Here is an 18,900-nt window from a genome sequence, read left to right as displayed (position 1 = left end):
AAAAAATGTTCCTTTCTTTCAAAGTTTCGTCCTCAGCTTGTAACTATTGTATGATTTCTGCATCTACTGTCATGGACATATGATGGGAAAGCAGGGCAAACCGAATACTGTCTCTTTCGCATTTATATATATTCATTAGATCAACATATTTGTCTTTCTGTTTTGCATAATCTGAAAGTGGTACCTTTGAAATGATGAACACGGGGCAGATGGTCTGCTCTAATCCGTCTGGCCTCTTCCCAGTCCATGAACAGAGCTTGTCGGTTCCACCTGCAGGAAGGTCGTTGTGCTGCTCTCTCTACACCTGTCTTCTCTCCTTCCCCGCAGGGTCCCGCACCCAACCCTTGCTTTCACCCAGTCTTCCCTGGTCTCAGAAAACACACAGCATATAAATGCATTTTGTTCAGTTCTCTGGTCTGCTGCTTTTGGGTGTGAGTCGCCCTCCACAACTGGATTGTGGGCCCCCTGAAGATAGGGAAGCTGTCGTCTGCACCCCTCAGCACAAAGCAGAGCTTGGGCTCTCAGCAGGAACTCACTGATTGAGAGCCTGCTTTCTGCTACTTTATTTTTATTATTTAATTGAGTGTGATTCTGCAGGACATAAACTGTCCTTGAAACCAAGACACCCTTGGGAGCTATATTAACTTAGGGCACATGGGCCCTATTTATTTACTGTTGCAATACACTGAGTTAGCTGTACTATCAATCACATAATCTGACAGTCCTTTAAAAATGCAGTGCTTCTTCTGCATCTTTTGGCTTTGCTCCTTCTCTGATGACCTTTTGGAAGCAGTGGAGTGGGACTAGAGGAAGAGGAAGACTTGTCATGCTCTGTCAACTTCTACAACCTGAATTAGAAAACCGAAGAAGAACAAGGATTCCTCTGTCATTTTTAAAAAACAAATAAAGCAGTACCCTTCTGACAAGTACAGAAAAGCACAGTATTTCTATTTACTCTTAGAACTATAGACATAGGATGAGGTGAGGGCTTCCCTTAGGGCGGCATTTGTCAAGGTAGACCTGTACTTATATTCCTGTTTTCTCTTTTCTTTTATAGAGACCGTCTGGTTCCTGTGTATCTGAGATAGCATAGATGAGTGTTTGGGGCCTACTTAGGACTAAGCCACCAGACACATCTCAGCCAAGGTACATTTCCATTAAAGTACTCCAAATAGTGCTTCCATGGCCATCAGGTTTTCTGGGAGCTCTGAGTTAGGAAAATGGATCTAGTGGTGACGAACTTGAAGCAAGCCTGGGAGGAACAAATTAATCCAAGGCCAGACAACTGCCTAAACAGTCAAGCTACAAAGGTATAAGAATTTTAAATGTGTCCAGGTTAGTATCGAAATGCCCACTGTTTGAAGGGTGTCTGAACAGAGAGAGGAAAAAAAAAAGTCAAACCTTTCTTCCATAAGGAAAGCAGAAAGTTGGGTCCAGCCCAGGAGAAAGGGGTTGCTAGTGGACACTTTGGTTGGATTAGGCTAGACAGTCCCTAGACTGTGCAGAAATTTTAATGAGAAGTTAAGACTAGGGTAAAAGATTGATTAGGTAGATCAGACACTCATGAAGGGAAGCTAAAGTCTGATGCTCTCACAGGTACACTGAAGGAAGATAGGATTCTTGACATTCCTTGCTGGAGTGTAGGAGCTCTTAAACTACCACCGCACCTGGCTCTCTAGGCCTTAGGGTCCTCTACTCAGCACACCTTTATTGCTGGCCTCAGAGCTGGGCAAGTGTTGGTGGCAATTCTCATAAAGACTCCTGAGAAAACAGGTCAGTTTGGGGCTTTGACTAAAAATGGCATTAGGGTGGCCTGAGAGAGCACTGGGCCAAACCTAGTCCCTGGTTATGCCCTAGAGTAAACCCAAACTCTAAATCTCTGAATTATTCTGATGGATCTTCTGGCTTTCAAGACCACAAGGGCCTTCTCTGGGCAAGATGAGACTCCAGGATTAGGCTCAAACAAAATGTATTTCTTTGGAAACCATCTAGCATGGAAATAGCCTTCTCTTGGTCGGCAGCCCATGTGTGGTACAGCATTGCTCAACACAGCACATTCTTCCTAACGTATGACTGTAGAGGGAAGGGAGGACTAAGCGTGGAGGGTTGAGGGTAGAGGTTTCTCAGAAATGTCTGTTTCACAAAGCAGCTATTTTTCTCAGTTGAACAACTTTGAGCTTATTTCTTTCATTTTCCTCAAATATCTATCAAGGCTTTGTAACTTATGAGCAAACAAACTGAAACAGAAAGCCATTTTTTAAGTTAATTTTATATTTGGTACAGGATTAGAAACTGCTCTGTTCACACATCGGCTATAGCCTGTAGCACAGAAACCGTGCCTGCTTTTCCAGTACATCTCTGTGATATTTGGTTAGAAGGGGATTAAGGNAAGAATACAAAAAAAAAAAAAAAAAAAAAAAAAAAGGTCAGTTTCTATTTGTAGGTAATTCTCAATGTCCCTACTCAGAATCTCAACTACTACTTCTCTCTTATTTTCTTTTCCATGTGTGTCATGGCCTTAAGACTTGATGGAAACACTAACGTCCTACATTCTCATCAGCAGCCATGGATCACAGTACCACTCACTAACATTTTATTACAGTGTCCTGAGCTGCCCAGTCACCTCATGCTAAATTTAGGTTTAAATAAACAGAACACCTTAGTTGCAGTGCTACTAGAAAGCAGCTGGAAGGAGAATAAGTGGACCTATTGCTTTCATATTGCTGTAGTGTGGCAGAAAACTTGGAGAGGTTTTTTGTTTTTACCCAAATATATAGAGATACTGATCACATTCCTGAGTAGTTCTGAATACATCAAATGTATATTCAGGTCTGGTTTTGAATTCAAAAGTCCCAAGCTGAAACAGCTGTCAGCCCCTTAGCCTTGTTAAAACCCTACGTTGTTCCATTTCACATTTCTGGTTTATTCTGTAATGATTCAAGAGATGCACCCTACCTCCCCAACAAGGGAAGGACTAATGTTAGTCTCCCTTAGACTTACAAGAAATGTTTCCTGAAGGGATTTGCCTTTTAAAATTATAAAATCAAGACTTACTTAGTTCAAAAATATTTTTTTTGAACATAAACACAATACAAAATATAAAAGCTGCCACAGAATAGAAATTTAAAAGGTAATGATGCTCCTTACCCCTATCTTCTACTCAGGTTTCCTCCTGAGAAGCAGAGGTTCCTGTGTAACTCTTCAAAAATCCTGTATTTATTTACAAACACACAGAGAAATGTATATATGTGTATATTAAATGCTAGCTAAGTATATATACTGTCCTGCATTTGATCCTTTTTTTCTAACCTAACTATGTATCCTGGAGAATTCTCTATCAACATAAGAAAGCTAATGTATTCTTTTAAAGAGCTGCATAGGATATATTCTATGGATGTATGTTGTTCCAAACTTTTTACTATTATCACTGATATAGCAAGAATATCTTTGTATACGTCTTTTTATAGATGGGCAAGTATAGCTAAAGGATAAATACCTTGGAATAGAATTGCTGTGTAAAGGCACTGATAAATTGCTCTCTAACCAACTTACAATGCATGTGGTGACTATTTCCTCGACATACCCTGTGATACCCAAGGGAAGAAAGTGACATTATCAATGGCAAACACTTACATAGCACTTAGTCTGCACCAGGCGCTGGTCTATGTGCTTTACATATATTATCTCAAGACTCACAACAACCTTGGGAGGGAGGTACTTTCATCTCCAATTTACAGTTGAGATAAGATTTTGCTTCAGGTCACCCAGCTAGTAAATAGCAGATGACATCTGAGCCTAAGCTGGCTCTAGAACTTGGTTCTTATAAGCATGACCCTAAAATGTGCTAATCATGACATTCTTTTACTGAATATTCTCTGACATAGGATAATTTCTCAAGAACCAAATGTTCAAGTCTTCACAAAGGAAGACATCACCTCCAACATCTTTCTTTAAAAGATTTAGCTCCCAGCTCACTAGCATATTTTCTAAACTTACTTTGGTCATAATTTGTTGAAATACCAATATTCCTGTAGATGAACCTTATACTATCCTACCTAGGAGTTCCTCAATCTCCTCTCAATGATCTTAACCTCCACCCTAAATCAGCTTTCTTTTCTGCAATCATAACCAAGTTATAGATCATCAATAACTGCATCTCTTTTATAATGTCTATTTTACATATCCTACCTTCAGATCAGCAATTCTTATTTTCCCACTCACTCCATTTAATACCCATTCCCCACCACTCTTTGCCCCCACCAGGGTATACAATCCATTGATCCCATCAGTTTTTCACTGTTCATTCCTACAATGGTGCCCTCATTTTCCCCCGACACAGTAGCTTAGGTTGCACAATCTATTGCTACAATCAGTCTTACTTAGGTTACTGTAGAGCCAGCCTTCTGACAAATCATTCCTTTCCCTTTCCCCCCTTCTAATGTAGTCTCAAAACAGCAAGTGACTAATAAAATGTAAGTCAGATTAAATCACTTGTCAGTTTAAAACCCTCCAATATCTTCCCATTTGAGTCAGAAACAAGGCAAAGTATTTTGAGTGGTTTATAAGACCCTGTACAGTCTATTTCATACTGCTCACTCTACTAAAGCCACATGTTCCCTTCTCCAAATCATGGTACTTGCTTTCTGCTTTTCCCTGGAACATTCTTCCTCCAGATACCTATGTGTCCCCCCTCCCTCAATCCCACAATCTCAAGGAAAATAGTGTGCAAATGTTAACTTTATGCCTTTTTACACTGAGCTCAACATAGTGTATTTCCCATGATTGACTAAACTTTTAATCAAACTTTATCCATTTATTGTTAAAATTTGTTGTTAGATTAAAAGTCTCTGACACTCTTGCTCATGCACTTCTCTTCATCATTAATATAAATTCCTGGTTCTGGAGATGGAGGTTTACTTAAGAGACCTGACATGGGAATGCAGATACATTTGTTCCGGGGCAACAGGCTGTCAAGACTGACAGCCTGCATGAAATGTGTACTTCCTATTTAATTGTTTGTAATTTTGTTTAAAATAATTTAAAAAACTGGAAATAGCTTCAATATCCATAACTGGAAGATAATGCTTGGCACATTTACAAAATGGAAGGCTACATAGTTATTAAAAAGTAAGGTAATATAGCCAAAAATGCTGATAATGGAAAGATCATCAAACTAACTAAGAAAGAAATATAAGTGAGAAAAAAATAAGAGTATATACACTGTTTCCTATGTATTTTCCTATATATTACTATATAGGATTCCTATATATATTTTATACATGTAGGTGTAAGTATACATAAGGAACCACTAAGAGTTTACTTTGGGGAAAAGGGTAAGGAGATTTTTAGTTTTTATTTTTAACTTTTGTATTTAAATTTAGAGTTACATTAAATTATTGAGCTGAGCCATCTAGCATAAACCTATTTGTTATTTTTAGTGAAAAACAAATCACTCTTAGGCTCGTGCTCTGAGCATAGCACTAGGCCAGGGGACACCATAAAAGAAAAAAACAATCACTGAACTAACCAAACTTAAAATATGACAAAGGAACTAAGATTCCCAGAATCAATGAGAGAAGAACACAAAGTACATATAATTCAGACTAATGTCCTTGAAGTGGATGATATATATGTATTACATGGATGAGACAATGAAAAGACAAGTTGCCAGGTGTCATCAGGGAAAGAAGATATAATCTGCATCTGGTGTTGAAAAAAACATAAGGATTTGATTAGGGGAAGGAAATGGAAAAGACAAGCCAGGAAGGAATAACATATATCTGGCAGCTTTAGTAAGGTCAAGAGTAACAAACCAACAAGGTCAAAATGTTCCAGGAAAGTGGATTAGCACCAGTGTGAGGATTGATAAAGATGGGCAGAGACTGGGTAGGAAAGAAGTTTAAAGGTTAACATAGAAATGAAAGCCTGAATATTTCAGTCTAAAGTGGAAGAATATAATTTAGATGGAGAAAAAAGGATGAATCCAGAATTGCTGAAAAGGAAAAAGCAATCTTATATAGGGCCCGGTTAAATGTTTACCCCGCAAAACGATTTTTAGAAAATAATTTCAGAAAAGGAAACGTTTCTATCTTTCTTACACTGAGCACATACTGATATAATATAGAGATATAGTACGTCTATCCAATTAAGAACTAAAGAATAGAAAAAACAGTTTTATAAACGGTCTCTCAGTAGAATTACTGATAGAATTACTGATATCTATACAAGTAACTATAAATCTATTTAGTTAAATTGAACATAAAACTCAAAAGAATAATAAAAACAATGTACTAAGAATAATCTAGATACAACATTAAGATAGAAAATATTGAAGGGAGTGGTTTTATGTAACTCTTAATACAGTATTTCAACCTTGACTCTAAACACTGAGAAATATTGTTGTCTCCATGCTACTTCCCCTGGATTGGCCTAACCCTCCGGGATAATGTTAAGAGAAAGGAACAGAATTCAAGCTCTAGACTTATTAGATTGCTTTGCACCCCTACATAGAGCACCAGAAGGCTGATCACCTGCTTTTACATAGGAAACATTTGTTAAGAATTTTGTTTTGTTTTTTAAAAAAGCAATGCCACAATAAATGAGGCAACTTGGATGAGGTAAATACATGACTCATTACTTAACGTCTACTCCAACCTGGATCACAAAGAAGAGCAGTAAATCTGCAATGCCCAAAAGGTCTCTCATACATCCCTGAATAGGTGTCACATTCTTCCCCTTCACCTAACACAGTTCTTGATCTCCATCAAAAACCCTTTTCAAACTCTTCCTAGACCCTCCCCCAAAGTGAGATTCTCCAGGCCATGTGTGCCTCCACCTATAATTATTCATTTAATATGCATGTGATCTTTCTTATTATAATCATTTTCATGAATTTCATGACTATGGTCAGGTCAATACAATTAAGCTTTGCCCAGAACTCCTAACGCTGCCTGGTCTGATTGATTGCTGCTATGTTCTTGCACACCCTTCTGCCAAAGGATGAAGAAGTACTTCTCAAAAATGTTTACTCCCTAAACTCTGGAACCTATAAATATGCCATGTTACACAGCAAAAGCACTGTCCAGATATGAACTTTATGGATCTTGAAATGTAAAGATTATCCCTTTAAGACAAATATAATCACACCAGCCTGTAAAAGGAAGAGAAACTGTTTGTTATAAGGAAGGAAGGGAGCTAGGTTGTTTCCTATCTATTTAAGTGATATTTAAGAAAAACTAATTTGGCAACTTTTTGATGAAAAGTTGACTAAATCAGAGAAAGACTGGATTCAAAGTGCTGTGTGTTATTTTAAAATTGCAGAGAAAACCAAACAAAACATACAAGGAGAAGATACCCCAGCTGGAGTCAGAGACTTGCAGTGTGACAACCTGACCTACAACTACTGACTCCGAAGATGGAGGAAGGGGACGCTGAGTGAAGGAATGCAGACAGCATCTAGAAGCTGAGAACAGCCCTCAGCTGATAGCCAGCAATGAAACCGAACCTCTTAGTCCTACAATTGTAAGGAACTAAATTCTACCAGTAGTCCGAATAAACAAGAAGATTCTTTCCCAGAACCTTCTGAAAGGAACTTAATGCTGCCAAGACCTTGATATCAGTCTTGGGAGACTCTAAGCAGAGACTTGAGCCCACTAGACTTCTGACCTACAGAACCTGCATTGTATGTTAAGAGAATCCAAGTCATGTGATGGGTTCTACTTTTCTTTATTCCTGTTCTCCTTTCCTTTCCCTTCAATGTCTAGTTGATAGACAGACACAATTCTTCTTCATTCTGTAACTTCAGTTGCTTCTGGTAAACTGTGAAGATTATCCATGTTTAGTATGAAACAGATTCTCTTTCTGATCAAGGCATCCCACTCAAAATAATGAAGTGTGGGTAAATGGCAGGAGTAACTATGACTCTCTTAGGTAGACAAAAGCCTCATCATCTAATTAGTGACACACATGAATGGATGAAGGGGTTCCCACTGTCCATACCTACTATCCAGTGAAACCACAGCCAAGGGAATGGGCTTGGCAAAATCAGCAGGGAAAGAAGATCCTGTTGAGCTTGACTCTAGTCTGGCATGGTGAAGAGACATGAGAGATGTAGAATAAGTGGGAGGNGAGCCCTGGGAGGCTCTTGCTTCTGGCACCAAGTTCCCAGCCGGGCTGGCCCAGTACAACCCGCTCTGGGGACAGTGCCAGGTGGGGAGTTTGACTGGGGTAGTATGCCTGTCAAATGGTAAAGCAGGTGTCCTAAGGAGAGCTCAGGGAGGACAGAAACCTCCTACGGAGTAGAAGGGCAAAAACTCACTTGATCTTGATTTTCAGTATGAATACAGGCCGTGAAAGCAGGGCCTCACATCCTTCTGACCTTTTGGGTTTTACGCAGGTGGTGTCAGGTTACCACAGGGATAACCGGCTTGTGGCCAGGTCCACTTATACACAGGTGTTTTGTTTCGATAAATATAGTACAAGAGTGTAAATATATTTTGTGATTTTTAAAACCTTTTCCTCTAGATCAGTTATAAGAATACAGTACATAATACATCTACAAAATCTGTGTTAATCATCTGTTTATGTTATCAGTAAAACTTCTAGTCAACAGATAGGCTTTTAGTAGTTAAGTTTTGGGGGAATGAAAAGTCATACATGGATTTTTGACTTGAGGGGGCACTGGTGCCCCCAAATCCCTACATTGTTCAAGGGTTAACTCTACCTTCACTTTAGAAGAAGCATTGGTTACAATAATAATATCAGCCAATGGTTAAAAACAAAAGCTCAAAATAGGATAAAAGTTTTCTTTTTATATTGTTAAGCTATATAATTTATGTAAAGGACTTAAGTGGTATGAGTCATCTATTACATAAAATTTTATTAGACTATATAAAGAAAAAATGTAGGGAGAAATTCAAAGAAAAAAATTTTAAAATATCTAACATTTGACAAAGAAGTAAAATATAAATAAGGATGTATTTTCTCTGAATTAGAAAATAAGGCTTGTTTAAATGTATTTCAACATATACCTTATGACAGAGATGCAAATTCTTTACCAGGCATTATTTAGCATTCCAACAAATTCCTGAAAAAAGATATTTTATGGGTTTCCTATGCAAACTGCTTAAATTAATATTAGAAATTTGTAGCAACAGATTAATTCTAAAAATTCAATCACTTATAAATATACTAATTATTGGTTCGAACTAGAAACATCATTACAATGTGAAATAAGCCAAGACTATTCTTTCCATCCTATGACCCAATCCATCTCCCCAAAGTAGGTAGGATTCTTAGGACTTTAAATCTTTGCCATTCAGGGACTTCTAGCATCCACAAAGACAGCTAAAATACAGTCTCGTCTTTCGTTTTAGGATGGCCCCATCTTTAGGTAGATATTTTGAGAAGTGATGCACGGAGAAGGAATGAGAGGTAGAAAAACTGAAACACGAAAGGAGGGAAAGCCAACTGAGGGCATGTTTCCAAAGAGATGCTTCAAAAACCACACTGATCATCCATTTTGATTCTTTTGTCAGTATGGAACAAAGCCATCTGAAAACTTGCTTATTTGAAAACCCCTTTTCACACCCATAAAATTTTTTCCTTTGGTGAAAATCCTCCCTCCAATTTTTAAGAATAAATCATGTCTGGATACCAACATGGCAGCATAGTAGGAGGACCCTAGCTTTGTCTTGTCCCTGGAACACAACTAGATAGCTATCAAATCTTTGTAAATACCACAAGAAACCATCTTGAGGACTAAAAGAACAAACTACATAACTAGAGGGAAAGAAGAAGCCACACCGAGGAAGGTAGGAAGTGTGGAGATGTGGCTTGGTGGAGAAATGGACTGTAAGTGCTAAAGACAAGAAGGAGCCCTGGTCACAGAGAAAGGCTAAAGAGAGGAGTCTGCAGGGTAATGCACAAGGAAAACACTTCCCCAAAGTCACTGGCTGCAAAAATGAGATGGGCTAATTTTCTTGCAACCAGCAGGGTTTAAAGACTGCAGTTTTAAATAAAGGCCCTCAAGGTTTGGGTGGGATAGAGCCACAGTGACCAGAGGAATGCCTGGGACACACAGAAGGGAGATTATTTGCTCCTCTTGGAGTGAGTTGCTGAGAGGTAGTGTTCATGGGATGCCTCTCTGGAAATAAAGGAGCAAGATGGTGTCACTGTCCACCCCCCGCCCCCAGCATAAACCTAGAACTACCTGTATTAAGCAGCAAAGCACTGACAGTTGCTGTCTACCCTGCTTGCTCCAAGTCCCACACTCCTGCACTGTGGTGTCACTGTCCTTCTCAGTCAAGCTTGCCTCAGTCCCAATATGCCAAGATCCTTCCCCAAAAGACCAGTAGAAACCCTTAACCACATAACATCTCTTGACCAGCCAGTTCTACAAGGCTTAAGTTCTTGTGGAAAGGGTATCAGGTCTCATTAAACAAGCAGACCACAGCACACCAGTTAAAACGTGCCATATTCTGGGCAAAAAACAAACACCACTCATGTCAGGCAAGGAGAGTCTCTAGTCATAATGGTCCTGAAGGACAGAGAAGCCAAAACATGTCCAGTAAAAGACATGCAGCACACACCAGAGGAACTTCCTGAATACTGTATAACCTCTTCTTCATAAAGCCATTACTCTCAGGAACAGGGACCATAATGGGTTTTTCTAACATACAAAAGTAAACAGAGACAGACAAAATGCCAGGACTTCATTCCAAATGAAAGAACAAGATGAGGTCACAGCCAGAGAGAAACAGATTTAAATAACATGCCTAATGGAAAATTTAAAGCAAGAATCATAAGGATACTGCCTGGGCTTGAGAAGAAAATGAAAGACTTCAGGGAGAACTTTACTGAAGAGATAAGAGTTAAACAATCAGAAATGAAAAAATACAGTAACTGATATTGAAAACAGGCTTGATGCAATGAACACAAGGCTAGAAGAAACAAAGGAATGAATATGTGATTTTAAAAGAAAGACAAAATAATGGAAAATAATAAAGCTGAACAAAAGAGAAAAGGAATTATGGAACATGAGAATAGACTTAGGGAAGTTGGTGACTCTATCAAATGTATCTTCTGAAGTCCCAGAAAAAAAGAAAAGGGGTAGAAAACCTAAGAAATTAATAGCTTAAAATGTTCCCTAATCTCAGGAAGGAAACAGATATCCAGATCTAGGAGGCACAGAGAACTCCCATCAAAATCAACAAAAGCAAGCCCAAACCAAGATATATTGCAATTAAATTGCAAAATGTAGTGATGAGGGAAAAAAAATCTTAAAAGCAATAGCAAAAGAAGTTATTAACTTACAGGGGAAGACTCTAAGGCTCCCTACAGATTTCTTAACAAATGGGGCAAGACAGAGGGAGCGGCATGGTATAAGAAACATGCTGAATGGGAAAAGTCTGCAACCAAGAATACTCTATATAACAAGGCTATCATTCAGAATAGAAGGAGAGAGAACCAGTTTCCCAGACAAACAAAAACTAAAGGAGTTCATGACCACCACATCAGCCCTGCAAGAACATTAAAAGGACTCATTGAGTACAAAGGAAAGACCAAAAGTGACAAAGACCAAGGAACAGAGGAAATCTCCAGAAAACAATGACAAAACAAGTAATAAAATAGTACTAAATATGCATCTATCAATAATTACTCTGAACGTAAATGTACTAAACACTCCAATCAAAAGACATGGGGTGGGGGGGGGGCTGCAAGATGGTGGAGAAGTGGGGAGCTCCTTGCATTTCGCTTGCACCCATATCTCAAACAGAGAAGGCCTGAAGTCATAGGACACTGAGTCACAGGAGTTTGGGAAGAGAAAGAGACAGGATACACTGGGAAGGAAACCTCATAAGTAAGTGTGAACTGGGGAAGATAAAAGAGGCTGGGACCCAGAGACACGGAGAGAGGGGAGGGAACCTGGCTTCCATGCACCTGCAGTGAGTGATGAGCCCTGGTGAGGCGAGCTGTGGTGAGCTGCTGAGAATCCAGGGGAAAGGAAAAAGCAGCTGAGATTGCCCACAGAACCATCCTGGAGAAGAGAAAAACCTTGGGTTGGAAAGAGAGTGTTTTTTAGCTCTGGCTGGGGTGCTAACTTTGAACTAGGTGTCCCCGGTCCCAGAAGGTACCAGGAAAAACTGCTCTGCTGCACTCCCAGCACCATCCCCAGTGGCAGCGTGAACAGGCCTGAGGCTGCTGCGTTCCTTTCCTGGCATGCTCGAGGTTGCAGAGGCCTCCGATCCCAGGTTGTATGACTGCTTGACCCTGGTGGATCTGAGGCTGCAACACTTCTCCCATCCCCCACCTCAACCCCAGGCAGCAGGGAAGCAGCAACCTGTGACCTGCGTGAAGTGACTGTCTTGGGCGGTATAAACAGCCCTCTGACTGGGACCTGGAAACAAGGCGGTGTGTGGGACATAGAAGACAGCCCACCTTGGCTACATCCTCAGCACAGGGAGATTGGAGCCAAAGGAGTGATTTGCAATGCTTGGTTGAGAAGGGACAGAGGCAACACCATTTTTTTCCCAACAAACACCAAGGCGGGGCATCAGGGAGCAGCCAGCTGGATGCAGTGGAGGCTAGACCTGCCTACACCAAACCATGCCCATTCCTGCCAGAGAGCTGTTTTGTTTTGCTTTTACCTGAGCCTGGGGCAAGACCTACGTGGATGCACTGCCATGATTAATCCTAGATAATTCTTTGTATTCAGATATAATCTCCATTTTCTCATTCATAATCCTCCACTCTGCTGGTCAGGGCACTCTGGTTACTGGTTGGCTTAAACAGTCACAATTAATCCATTCTCTAGATGTACACTCTACACCTCCATCACTACCTATTCTCTCTCTGGAGTAAACAGATTATATAGTTTCTCTGAGTGCTTCTTAGTCTCTCTGCCTGGTCATTTCCAATTTTGCTTCCTCCCTGCCCTGTCATTTCTCTCTGTGTATATGCTCTTCCATCAGCACTGCATACACTTGCTCTTTATTTGTAGCTGGGAATTCTGGTTTTATGCCTTTAGACTGTCCTTTGTCTTTTGGGTTTTTTTCTTTTTACTTTTTCAATTTTTTAATTAATTTTAATTTTTATTATTTGTCTTCCCTTCTTCCTCATTTTTTTTTGTACTGTTTTGTTTTTTCTCCCCTCCTTTTTTCCTTTCCTTTTTCCCTTTCAGTTTGCGTGTTTACTGGATTTGTCTGTACATTTGAGTACCTTTGTTCCCTGTGTGGTTGTCTGTTTTCTTTTTCCAAGGCTACCTCAAGAAACAAGCCAAAGTACATATGGTGGAGAGTCTCAAATACCACTACGAGTAGGGAAACAAAATAACCAAAGTCTCAACAAGAAAAACTAAGAGACACCATTCAAAGAACACTTCCTGAATGGACAGGCCTTAGACAGTCAAAGAGCCCTCTTTAATACAGCAGAACCCACAGGGGCAGAGTGCACAACAAGCTTTTAAAATTAACAAGAGATAGAAAGCTAACCAAAATGATGAAACGGAAAAACTCTCCTCCAAAGAAATTCCAGGAAGAAATGACAGCTAAAGAACTGCTCGAAACAGATATAAGCAACATTTCTGAACAAGAATTTAGAACAAGAGTCATAAAATTAATTGCTGGGCTTGAAAAAAGCATGGAAGACATCAGAGAAACTATTGCTACAAAGACCATGGAGTTCAAAAATAGTTGTGATGAATTTAAAAAATGCTATAAATGAGATGCAAAATAAAATAGAGTCATCCAATGCACGGATTGAAGAGGCAGAAAGGAGAAAAAGTGATTTAGAAGACACAATTACAGAAAAAGAGGAAGCCGAGAAAAAGAGAGATAAACTGATCCAGGAACATGAAAGAAGAGTTTGAGAGCTCAGTGATACAATCAAACAGAACAATATCCATATCAGGAATTCCAGAAGAGGAAGAGAGAGGGAAAGGTGCCGAAGGAATCCTTAAACAAATTATAGCAGAGAACTTCCCAGCCTGGGGAGGGAAGTAGATGTTGAAATCCAAGAGGCAAAGAGAACTCCCTTCAGACGTAACCTGGATGGCAGCTATGCTCACCACTATACCACCAATGCAAGAACTTCAGACATAACCTGAATCGATCTTCTACATGACATATCATAGTGAAAGTGGCAAAATATAAGGCCAAAGAGAGAATTCTAAAGGCACCTAGGGAGAAAAGGGCCCTAACATACAAAGGGAAACCTATCAGAGTGGTGACAGATCTATCTACTGAAACTTGGCAGGCAAGAAAGGAATGGCAGGAAATTTTCAATGTGATGAGCAGAAAAAATATGCAGCCAAGAATCCTCTATCCAGCAAGCCTGCCATTCAGAATAGAAGGAGAGACAAAAGTCTTTCCAAATAAATAAAAATTCAAAGAATTTGTCACCACTAAACCAGCCCTACAAGAAACCCTGAGGGGGACTCTCTGAGGGAAATGTTGCAAGGAATGCAAGATACTAGATACACCACCATAAGCATGAATCCCACAAAGGACACAATGACTCTAAACCCACATATTTCAATAATAACACTGAATGTAAATGGGCTGAATGCTCCAATCAAAAGACATAGGGTAGCAGAATGGATAAGAAAACAAAATCCATCTATTTGCTGTCTACAAGAAACTCATTTTGGGTTGGAGGACACCTTCAGATTAAAGTAAGGGGATGGAGAAATATCTATCATGCTACTGGAAGTCAAAAGAAGGCTGGAGTAGCTATACTTACATCAGGCAAACTGGACTTTAAATTAAAGACAGTAACAAGGGATGAAGAAGGGCATTATATAATAATTACAGGGTCTATACATCAGGAAGAACTAACAGTTATAAATGCCTATGCACCAAATATGGGAGCACCTAAATATTTAAAACAATCACAAACAGAAACAATCTTATGGATAAGAATGTGCTAATAGCAGGGGACTTTAATACTCCACTTACAGCAATGGATAGATCAGCCAGACAGAAAATCACTAAAGAAACAATGGACTTGAATGACACACTGGACCAGAAGGATTTGACAGATATATTTAGAACTCGACATCCTGAGGCTATGGAATTCACATTCTTCTCATGTGCACATGGCACATTCTCTAAGAAAGATCACATACTGGGACGTAAAGCAGCCCTCAAAAAATATAAAAGAATTGAGATCATACCATGCACACTTTCAGATCATAATGCTTTGAAACTTAAAATCAATCACAGGAACAACTCTGGAAAACCTCCAAAAACATGGATGTTAAAGAACACCCTACTAAAGAACAAATGGTCCAATCAGGCAATTAGAGAAAAAATTAAAAAATATATGGAAACAAATGAAAACGAAAATACAACAATCCACACTCTATGGATGCGGCAAAGGCAGTCCTAAGAGGAAGGTACATTGCACCCCAGGCCTATTTCAAGAAATCAGAAAAAGCACAAGTGCAAAATCTAACAGCGCACCTAAAGGAACTAGAGGGAGATCAACAAGAGCACGCCAAACCCAGTAGGAGAAGACAAATAATAAAAGTCAGGGCAGAAATAAACAATATAGAAACCAAAGAAACAGATGAACAGATCAACCAAGAGTTGGTTTCTTGATAAACAAAATTGACAAACCTGTAGCCAGGCTTCTAAAAAAGAAAAGAAAGAGCACTCAAATAGACAAAATCATGAATGAAAATGGACTTATTACAACCAACCCTTCATAAATACAAGCAATTATCAGGGAATAGTATGAAAAATTATGTGCCAACAAATTGGACAACTTAGAAGAAATGGACAAATTCCTAAACACACACTCACTACCAAAATTCACACGGGAAGAGATAGAAAATCTGAACAGACCCATAACTAGTGAAGAAATTGAATCAGTTATCAAAAATCTCCCAACAAATAAGAGTCCTGGGCCAGAAGGCTTCCCTGGGGAATTCTACCAGACATTTATAACAGAATTAATACCCATTCTTCTCAAGCTATTCCAAAAAATAGAAATTGAAGGAAAACTTCTGAATTCATTCTATGAAGCCAGCATCACTTTGATTCCCAAGCCAGAGACCCAGCAGAAAACAGAGAACTACAGGCCAGTATCCTTGATGAATACAGATGCAAGAATCATCAACAAGATACTTGAAAATTGAATCCAACAGCACATAAAAAGAATTATCCACCAAGATCAAGTGGGATTCATTCCTGGGTTACAGGGCTGGTTCAATATTCACAAATCAATCAATGTGATATATCACATCAACGAGATAAAAACCACATGATCCTGTCGATAGATGTAGAAGAAGCATTCGACAAAATACAGCATCCCTTCTTAATATAGACCCTAAAGAAAGTCGTGGTAGGAGGAACTTACTTAAACATCATAAAAGCCATCTATGAGAAGCCCTCCACTAACATCATCCTCAATGGGGAAAAACTGAGAGCTTTCCCCCTAAAATCTGGAACATGACAGGGATGTCCACTCTCACCACTGTTGTTTAACATAGTGCTGGAAGTCCTAGCATCAGCCATCAGACAACAAAAGGAAATAAAAGGCATCAGAATTGGCAAGGAAGAAGTCAAACTTTCACTTCTCACAGAAGACATGATACTCTACTTAGAAAACCTGACAGACTCCACCAGAAGCCTGGTAGAACTGATCCATCAATTCAGCAAAGTTGCAGGATACAAAATCATTATACAGAAATCGGTTGCATTTTTATACACCAATAATGAAGCAACAGAAAGAGATATCAAGAAACTGATCCCATTCACAATTGCACAAAAACCCATAAAATACCTAGGAATAAACCTAACCAAAGATATAAGAGATCGGTATGATGAAAACTATAGAACTTATAAAGGAAATTGAAGAAGACACAAAGAAATGGAAAAACATTCCATGCTCATGGATTGGAAGAATAAATATAGTTAAAATGTCATTATTATCCAAAGCAATTTACACATTCAATGCAATCCCAGTCAAAATTGCACCAGCATTCTTCTCAAAACTAGAACAAACTCTCCTAAAATTTGTATGGAACCACAAAAGGCCCTGAATAGCCAAAGTAATATTGAAGAAGAAAACCAAAACAGGAGGCATCACCATTCCAGACTTTAGCCTCTATACAAAGCTGTCATCATCAAGACAGTATGATATTGGCACAAAAACAGACACACAGACCAATGGAATAGAACAGAGAATTCAGAATTGGACCCAAAAATGTACAGCCAACTAATCTTTGACAAAGCAGGAAAGTGTATCCAATGAAAAAAGACAGCCGCTTTAACAGATGGTGCTGGGAGAGCTGGACAGCAACATGCAGAAGAATGAAACTAGATCATTTTCTCACATCATACACATGGATCAAAGATCTGAATGGGAGACAGGAAGCCATCAAAACCCTAGAGGAGAAACCAGGAAACAACTTCCTTGACCTCCACTGCAGCAATTTCTTACTTGACACATCCCCAAAGGCAAGGGAATCAAGAGCAAAAATGAACTACTGGGACCCCATCAAGATTAAAAACTTCTGCATGGCAAATGAAACAATGATAAAACTAATAGGCAACTGACGGAATGGGAAAGGATACTTGCAAATGACATATCAGATAAAGGGCTAGTATCCAACATGTATAAGGAACTCACCAAACTCCACACCTGAGAAACAAACAATCCAGTGAAGAAATGGGCAGACGATATGTACAGACACGTCTCCAAAGAGGACATCCAGATGGCCAACAGACACATGAAACAATGCTCAGCATCCCTCCTCATCAGGGATATACAAATCAAAACCACACTGAGATACCACCTCACGGCAGTCAGAGTGGCTAAAATGAGCAAATCAGAGGACTCTAGATGCTGGCAAGGATATGGAGAAATGGGCACCCTCCTACACTGATGGTGGGAATGTAAACTGGTACAGCCCCTCTGGAAAACAGTGTGGAGGGAAAAAATTAACAACAGAACTCCCCTGTGACCCAGCAATAGCACTGCTCAAATTTACCCAAGGTATACAGGAGTGCTGATGCATAGGGGCACGTGTACCCCAATGTTCATAGCACTCTCAACAATAGCCAAATCATGGAAAGAGCCTAAGTGTCCATCAATGGACGAATGGATCAAGATGTGGTTTATCTATACAATGGAATACTACACGGCAATGAGAAAGAATGAATCTGGCCATGTGTATCAACATGGATGGAACTTGAGACTGTTATGCTGAGCAAAATAAGTCAGGCAGAGAAGGACAGCTAACATATGTTTGCATGTATAGAAGGATTAGGAGTAACTTAATGGAGGACTGTCAGGGAGAAGGAGGGGAAAAATAGCGGGGGTAGAGAGAGAGGCAAACCATGAGAGACTCTTGAATGCCGAGAACAAACTGAGAGCTGATGGAGGTGGGGGAGAGGGGAAGGGGGTTGGTGGTAATGGAGGAGCGCACTTGTGGGGATGAGCACAGGGTGTTATATAAAATCCAACTTGACAATAAACTATTTAAAAAAAAAAAAGACACAGGGTGTCAGAATGGATAAAAAAACCAAGATCCATCTATATGCTGCCTATAAGAGCTTCATTTTAGACCTAAAGACATGAGCAGATTAAAGAGAGGGGATGGAGAAACATTTATCATGCAAATGGATATCAGAGAAACTAGACTTTAAATGAAAGACTGAGCAAAAGATGAAGAAGGGCACTATATCATTATAAAAGGGGCCATCCAACAAGAAGATGTAACAATTGTAAATATGCACCCAACATGAAAGCACCCAAATATATAAAAGAGTAAGAGACATAAAGAAACTCATTGATAATAATGCAGTAGTAGTAGTGGACTTTAAAACACTACTTACATCAATGGACAGACAGTCTAAGCAGAAAATCAGTAAAAAAAAAAAAAAAAAAAAAAAG

The 18,900-nt window shown here is 39.4% G+C and overlaps 1 long non-coding RNA gene across 2 annotated transcripts in view; it reads right to left on the bottom strand.

Annotated features, from left to right (window-relative positions):
* Positions 1–18,900, bottom strand: part of LOC144228067 (uncharacterized) — an 85,522-nt gene that overhangs the window by 25,916 nt on the left and 40,706 nt on the right. Inside the window, exons 1-2 of one of the 2 annotated variants that reach the window (XR_013334113.1) lie at positions 3,148–3,203; positions 185–848 (exon numbers count right to left, since the gene is read on the bottom strand). The exons of the other annotated variant lie outside the window; for it this stretch is intronic. This is a non-coding gene — a long non-coding RNA (uncharacterized LOC144228067). Of the gene's footprint in view, positions 1–184; positions 849–3,147; positions 3,204–18,900 lie in introns of those variants that run through there. 2 annotated transcript variants of the gene reach the window in all.

Source organism: Crocuta crocuta, unplaced genomic scaffold (assembly GCF_008692635.1).
Source record: "Crocuta crocuta isolate KB4526 unplaced genomic scaffold, BGI_CrCroc_1.0 scaffold162, whole genome shotgun sequence".
Taxonomy (NCBI): Eukaryota; Metazoa; Chordata; class Mammalia; order Carnivora; family Hyaenidae; genus Crocuta; species Crocuta crocuta.
The sequence above is the reverse complement of the archived record's forward strand: the minus strand, read 5'-3'. Positions and strand labels throughout refer to the sequence as shown.